Genomic DNA, 8,079 nt, shown 5'->3' with positions numbered 1-8,079 from the left:
AAAAACCCCCAAAAAAAAAAAAAAAAAAAAAAAAAAGAACCCCCACCTTGTCTAGGCCCCATCTCGCTGCTCCCTTTTAGCCTTGGTGACAGACCCCACCAGATTTGCAAGAGACTATGTCTGGCCCTGGGATGGGACCTCAGCAGTGTGCTGGTGTGGCCAGGATGCCCCAGACTCTGAGGCTGGCTGGGGATAAGCAGGAGCAGGGGCTCTAGCCCACTGGCTTCTGAGGGGCACCCAGCTTACTGTTCCTGTGTCCAGAGAGTGAGGGGTGGGAACCGGAGATAGGAAGAGCCTTGCGTCTACCCCACACACACTGCCTCATCACCCACCTGCCCTCCCTCGGGCGTATGGCCTCCTCTGTGTTCTGGGCTAGGGCCCTAACCCCTGCAGGGTTTCGGGAAGTAAGAATCACAGATCTCTGTCAGGGTTTCAGAGCCACCTCCAGAGGCAGCCCATTTCCTCCCTGAGTCAGAGGGTGAGTCCTACAGCCACCGTCACACCAACCCCACATCCCCTCAACCACCCATCCCGTGCACAGCCAGGATTGCTGAGCTCAGACGACTGAGACAGTCTTCTCCCTGAGTCATCAGTCAAGAAGGCAGCTTTACGATAATAGCTCCGTCGGTGTGGTCAGCTGGCCAAGGCAGCCTGGTTCTTGGGGCCTGTGCCTGCAACCAGTACGGAGACTCCAGGAACAGCCCTCAGTGCGTTCCAGGCAGCTCCTAGCCAAGATGGGCCAGAGAGGAAGATGAGTAGGTGTCAGCCCCAGGGTCAGTCACTCTCCCCAGTGTGGGGGATGAGCGTGGCCAGTCCTGACCCTTACTCAGGAGTCCAGACCACACTGGGTTGTAGGAAATTGGGCTGCAAGTGTCATCTGCTGGTCCCTGGTGTCAGAAGTGGGGAGATCTTTTCCTGAATCACTGCAGTGACCTCTGAAAGGGGATCCTACAGCACCAGACGCACAGCTGTCCTTGCAGCTCTGGTTGAGGGAAAGCAGGAAATACTTTGGAAAGAGCTGGCCAAGAGGCCTGAGTCAGCACAGGCACAGGCCTTCAGACCCAGATCTGGCTGCCTGTGCAGGGCTGAGCCACGGTGGCCTGCAGAGCCACCCGACTCCCTCCTTATCCCCTCCCTACTCCCAGTGGTGACTGCACAGGGCTGCTCTGCTCCAGGTGCCCCGGGCACCCCAGACATGTGCACATACATATGCATGCACAAACACGTGTGCAACCCATGTACAAATATGAGAACTGGCCAGCTCCTCGGTGGGACAGGAGGGCTCAGCTCTGGCAGCATCGGACCTGAATGGGGAGCAGAGGCTGCTGTGTGTGTGCACAATCATGCACAAATGTTGGCCTCCAGAGGGGGCCTCCAGAAGTGGGTAGACGGAGAGGTAGAGTGGGCTGAAGGGCTGTGGGTGCCCTGAACTGGTCCTGCTCCCTCAGTCCAGCACCTGTGCTGGGCTCGGTGGGCTGGGCCTGTGGCAGGTGCCTTGGGGTAAGAGATAGGATGAAGCTTGAGAACTGGAAATGAGGCCTGGAGTGACCGTCCCACCCTGGAAGGGACCTGCTCCCCAAAGGGAGTAGGAGCAGGCAGCACTCCAAGAACGAGCAGGCATGAACAGGTCAGTGTCAGGTGCCTAGAGGCAGATGGCGCTGCCAGGTGAGGCCTGTGGCCGCACCCCAAACATAGGCCCTGGCTTGCTTGTACAAAGACAGGCCCTCAGGAACCCTCTACAGGGCCCACTCAGAGCCCCAGTTCCAGGGCTGACCTTCTAGAACCCAAGTGGCATGAGATAAGTAGAGGGTGTTGACACCGTGGGCCTGTGGGTGGGGGTAGAGTGGCTGGGGTGAGGATCCCCTTGAGTAGCTACTTGATTCCAGGGCCAGAGCCGGTCAGGCACATGGAGCCAAAGGGACACTCACTCCCCAGCAGTGACTGGGGAGAACCCCTAAGTCATAGGAGAGTAGGAGCCAGGACCTCACAGGGCTCCTGCCCTGACAGTGCTGAATCCTGGGCCACCACACATGGGTGGCCATGGACACAGCCAGGCCCCATCTTGGAGTAGGCTGGGGAGAGGCTGCTGCTTCCCAGTCATGCCTGGCCTTGCCCTTAGCTTGCAAAGACCTCAGGACTGATAATGTGGCTCTGGGGGACTCCTTGGCTCATGGTTCCCAAGGCCCCTCTGCCTATGGTCATGTGAGATTTGGCTGCCTTAACCACCAGGCCATGGAACCAGCCCTGGAGGCCTCCTCCTCTGCTGAGCTTGTAAGTGAACTGCAGAGACATGGCTGTGTAGCCCCAGCTCCACTTCCCTTTGTCCAGGGGCAATCTCATGATCAGGCCCAGCACAGTCTCAGAAGGCTTCTGGGGAGGGAGGACCCCCCACACAGCCTCACATGTTCCCTCTAAACCCCTTGGGGCACAGCCAGTGTAGTCCCGACCCCAGGCCCCAGAGTTTTTGCTCTTGGATATCTGACCTGATTTCAGGGACCACCTGACCCTAGGCTCTTGAAATGCCAGTGTTTTGGAGTCCCCAGGAATGTTTATTGTCTAGGGGCTTCTGGGCCCAGGTTAAAGGATCCTTGAAAGGCTGCCAGGGTTTGAGATGAGTGTCTGCCACTCTCCACGCCCAGGGCAGAGGCACCTGCTTCCCTCACAGATGCACAGGTTTAGTAGTGTGGAGGGAATGGGCTGTCCCATCCACGCGGAGCTTGGCTCGTGTTTGGGGCTTTGGCCCTGCCAGGAAGTGCAGACTGAAGCTCTGCTTTACCACAGTGCACACGTGGTCACTCATGGAAATATCCTGTTTCAGCCACAGTTCTAAGAAGTCATGGTGACATTCTGTTTGTGACTCCCTCATGAGGAAGTAACCAGACCTGGGCATTTAAGAAACCAACTGCTTATTCAAGAACCTCCCTGGCCAGGTATCACTTCTCTCTTACCGTTGAAAGCACTGAACGTTGAGGTTCAGGGTAAATGCAGAAGTGCAAAGTAGGACACGGAACTGCCAGATCTTCAGTGCACGGAGGGAGAGCGCAGGCCGGGCTGAGCAGCACTCGACGAGGCAACCCAGTCACCAAGATCATGGTTCTGCCCATCTGCCCTTTCCACGTTGGTAACGTGGCTGTAGCAGCAATCGCACATGTGTCGCCGGTGGTCGGTCAGTCTGCAAGTTTCCAGCTCCCAGCTTTTCTGCTTTGTGAGCTTTCTAGTTGGTTTTACTCCAAGTATTCCTGCTCTGTGATGTATGTAATATAGAAAATAATAGAACAAATGGAACTGCCCACAAAAGGGACCCATTATAGCAAAAGAAATACTTTATGTATGGAAATGATGGCGAAAGAGGCAAAAGGAAGAGGAAAAATTAATCCCAAACCAGAAAAAAAAAATCCATTTTCTCCCAATTGACCAAATTACTTTTTTCCTGTAATACTGTGGCTTCTTCCTAGGGAAGAAAACCAGACAATCCCAACAGGCTCTGGATGAACTTCAGATGGCTCCGATTCCAGGGCCAGGCCAGTCCTGCTGGTGTCACCTGGGCCACTCTGACTACCTCTCTTGCCCGGTGCTCATGGGGCACAGGCTGTGTGGAGTTAATAGTACCGAAATAGATAATTAGGTCTCTCCAGTTTGCTCCTGCTATGAACAATGCAGAGATAATCACCTTGGAATTGATTAGAAATGAGGGGCTGGCAGGTGGTGTGGTGGTTAAGGGCGCTGGACTCCCACATGGCTGACCATGGTTTGACTCCTGGACCTGGCAGCTTGCTTTCTCGCTTTCTTTCTCTCTCTGTGTCTCACTCTGGTCAAATTAAGACAATAACAATAATGATAAATAAATGAAATAATTATTAATAAAAAGAATTGATTAGAAATTAAGGGACCAGTAGTTGGCGTAATGGCTATGTCGCTGGACTCCCATGTAGTCGACCACGGTTCGCATCCCGGACCCGGTGGCTTAAAACTCACGCCAGGCATGTGTGCATGCATGCCCAAGATCCCGAGAGGAGAATGGAGGAGAAGGGATTGCAGCGTGACCAACCCCCTGGGGGGTGATTTCTCGCTTTCTGTCTCTCTGTCTCTCTCTCTCTGGCGAGCGCACGCGCCTGATAGCAAAAAAGCTTCTCCAAAGAAACAAAAAACAGGGAACCAGCAGTTGGCGTAATGGCTTTGTCGCTGGACTCCCATGTAGTCGACCATGGTTCACGTCCTGGACCCGGTAGCTTAAAACTCACGCCGGGCACGTGTGTGTGTATGCCCAAGATCCCGAGAGGAGAATGGAGGAGAAGGTATTGCGGCATGACCATCCCCCCTGGGGGGTGATTTCTCGCTTTCTGTCTCTCTGTCTCTCTCTGTCTGTCTGGCGAGCGCACGTACCCTATATTGAAAACCTCTCCAAAAAAAAAAAAAAAGAAAAAAGAAATGAAAAAGAAAAGGTGCTGTCTGCCCCCAGTCTGAAAAGCAGACATGAATGTCATTGTAGCCTCTCAGCTGGGAAGATGGGCACAGGGTGCTTGTTATGTCTTTTGGTGTATCTTTTTATGTGTGCTAAGTATTTTATAATTATTTTTCATTGGGATCAGCAGTTGGCATAATGGTTATGTTGCTGGACTCCCATGTAGTCAACCATACTTCGAGTCCCAGACCTGGTGGCTTAAACTCACACTGGGCTTGTGTGTGTGCGTGCATGCCCAAGATCTCGAGAAGAGAATGGAGGAGAAGGGATTGTGGTGTGGCCATCCCCCCTGGGGGGTGATTTCTCGTTTTCTGTTTCTCTGTCTCTCTCTGCCTTTCTGGTGAGCGCATGTGCGTCCTATAGCAAAAACTTCTCCAAAAAAAATTTTTTTTCATTGCCAGAGGGGCTCCTGTGCTTGCCAGAGAAAAAAGAGAGAGAGAGAAAACACCTCCAAATGGGGCAGGTCATGCTGTAACCCTCTCTAAACTCCTTTCATTCTGCGGTAGACACACACATGCACCTACTGTGCCCATCAAGTGACCAGGGCCAGGGCACCAACTGTGGTCTGCCATGCACAATATGGCCTTCCACGCACAGTTAGAAGGTTTTCTTAGCTTTTAAAAACTTTTTAAGGGTGAATGTACCAAGGTATGAAGCCGTGAACTGGTCATTTAAAACTCCTTGTGCTCAGTTGTGTTGGTGGAGACCTAGGAGAAGTCCAGGCTTCCCAGAATCTGCTCTGGGTGGGGGAGTTTACACTTTAAACTGCAATACACCCAGAGGCTATAGCACCACTGCCTGCCCTTCCAGTCTTTTTTTTTTTTTTTTCCCTTCCAGTCTTGCAAACTACAAACTGCAAAGCTGGCTGGCTCTTGGTTGTATGGCGACCCCATGTGGCCGATATAGTAATTGCATTTCCTTCTATAAAATTTAGCAACTGGGAGCTTAAGGGTTTTTTTTTATTTCCAGAGGTTTCTGCCTTAGGGCGTGTGTGCTTGTTGTTAGAGGGAGAAGAGAAAAGGGAGAGAGACAGAGGGAGAATGAGAAATCACCCCCCAGGGGGCGATGGCCACATACTAATCCCTTCTCCATTCTCCTGGGATCTTAGATACCCACACACAAGCGTCCTGCATGAGCTTCAAGGCACCAGGTCTGGACTCAAACCAGTCAGCCATGTGTGAGTCGTAACCACTACGCCCTCTACTGGCCCTAGGACCTTTAGTTATTTTTGTTTTTTTGTTTTAAAAGAATTATTGAACTATTTATTTATTTATTTATTTATTTATTTAAATTTGACCAGAGAGGGGCAGAGAGAGAGAGAGGGAAAGTGAGAGCACGTCACCAGGTCTGGACTTGAACTGTAATTGGCCATGTGGGACTCCAGCGCTCTTAATCACCATGCCACCTGCTGGCCCAGGAACTTTGGGTTTTAATGTTCAGTAGGCCTGGTTTTTCTCATTTTACTTTCTTTTTTCCCTTCCAGTTTTGCTATTGGGTACATGTGCTGGCCAGAGAGAAGGAAAGTGAAAAACCTCTCCCCAGGGGGGATGGACATTCTGCAATCCCTTCTCCAGTCCCCTATGGGGATTTTTGGGCACACACGCCCTGTGTGATTTTCAGGCTTCAGGATGTGGGACTTGAACCTTGCAGCCAGCCACGTGGGATCCAGCCATCTTAACCTCTGTGCCATCTGCTGGCCCCTTGTTTCACTCTTTAATCCCCCCCCCTTTTTCTCATCCAGTAGAGACTTGGCCGTGATGCAAACGGTAGCAAGAGATTGTAGCAGTCAGAGAATTGTAAGGCCCCCCAAGGAAAGTCCCAAGAATGCTGAGCCATTGGGACCAGCAGATGGTGTCATAGCTACATTGCTGGGCTCCCATGTAGTTGACTGTGGTTCAAGTCCTGGACCCGGTGGCTTAAACTCATGCTGGCCATGCGTGCCTAAGATCCTGAGAGGAGAATGGAGGAGAAGGCATTGTGGCATGGCCATCCCCCCTGTGGGGGGCGATTTCTTGCTTTATTTCTGGCTAGCGCATGCACCCTATAGCCAAAAAAAACTCTCAAAAAAAAAAAAAAAAAGAGAGAGAGAGAGAGAGAGAGAGAGAGAAAATAAGGCTGAGCCGCTCCAGTATGGGCAAAAATAAGCATCAAAACTTGGCCTTGGGGTCTCTTGCTGCACCTTTGCGAGTGGGAATATCAGGAGCCGGGCTTGGAGTGAGACGCTGTGGACAGTTTCAAGAAAATGGCAGACAAACTAGAAGTGGGGGAAGTCTCCAGCTTCGATAAGGCCAAGCTGAAGAAAACAGAGACACAGGAGAAGAACACTCTGCCGACCAAACAGACCACTGAGCAGGAGAAGCAGAGTGAAATTTCCTAAGCTCCTGGTGGATTCCCTGTGTGTCATCTTTGAGCCCCCAGTCATGATGTGGAGAAAGAGCCACCGGCAAGATGGACACGAGCCACAAGCTGCACTGTGAACCCCCCCGCCCTCCACACTCCACGGTCAGCCTGTGCGTCTTTGAGGGGACTCCCCCTCATCGGACTGCCAAATTCTCCCGTGTGCCCTGGAGTATTATAGAAAATTATTTGTATGATAAACGAAAATAAAACATGTCTCGTGGCATGGCAAAACAAAACAACAACAACAACAACAACAAACAAGCAAATAACTAACTTGGGCCTGGGTTTCCATGACCCACAACAAGTCGAAGGCCCTTCTCAAGGGACATCTTGCTGCCTGGACTCCCACAGGACCACACAGGATCTTATGGCTCAATGATGACAGAAAGTCATTTCAAATGGTGTTTGGCCAAAGTGATGGCCAAACACGAGAACATTACACTCCTGACAAACATGTGGGACCTCTCCCTGCCAGCATGAGGCCGACTGAGTGCAGGTCCTCAGCCTGGTGGCTCACGCCCTTTAGTGGGAGAGAGAGCAAAGAGCATGACGGGCCAAAGGGAACTTCAAAAAGGCTGTGGGAAAAAAATGGAAGCATGAGTTTATTTTGGTGTGAAGCAGTTTGAAACCCACAGCTTTTCATAATATGTATTTTTTAAAATTACATGCTATCTAGAAGGGAAGAGTTGAATAGCATTGGGATTTTTTTTTTTTTTTTAATTGGCAGAGGGTACAAGAAAGACCAAGAAACAGGAGAGGGAAGAGAAAGCACCCTCCAGGGAGGCATGGTCATGGCACAATCTCTTCTCCATTTCTTCATCCTATTGAGATGTGGGCACACATCCTTGCCTGGCTTATTTTCCAAGTCACTAGGGCCAGAATTTGGACTGTGGTCGGCCATGTGGGATCCAATTGCCTTACCCACTAGGCTATGGGGCTGGCCCATAATATGCATTTTCCATGAACTTTCTGCAGACCTCACGTAAACTAGGGATTAGGGTGTGCCAAGGGATCAAGCTGGGATGCCCCTGAGAATGACTTCTGAGTAAAGACAGGAAAAAAACTGAGGGCTGATGGTCCTGATGGAGGGGCCAGGTGCAAGGGCCCTGGGGCAGAAAGGCAGAGGGTCAAAGGGCTCACAACCTTTGGCCTGGGGCTAGTGGGTCAGAGGTGGGGGAGGTAAACTGGAGGGGGGGGGGGCAGACTCCGCATTTCCG

The 8,079-nt window shown here is 51.6% G+C and overlaps 1 pseudogene; it reads left to right on the top strand.

The window, feature by feature from the left end:
• Nucleotides 1–6,672: 6,672 nt before the first annotated feature.
• On the top strand, nucleotides 6,673–6,871 carry LOC102489731 (thymosin beta-10 pseudogene; annotated as a pseudogene).
• The last annotated feature ends 1,208 nt before the right edge of the window (nucleotides 6,872–8,079 follow it).

This window comes from Tupaia chinensis, unplaced genomic scaffold (assembly GCF_000334495.1).
Source record: "Tupaia chinensis unplaced genomic scaffold, TupChi_1.0 Scaffold000197_1, whole genome shotgun sequence".
In the NCBI taxonomy this organism is placed as follows: domain Eukaryota; kingdom Metazoa; phylum Chordata; class Mammalia; order Scandentia; family Tupaiidae; genus Tupaia; species Tupaia belangeri.
Note: the sequence above shows the minus strand (reverse complement) of the source record. Positions and strands in the feature narration are given on the sequence as shown.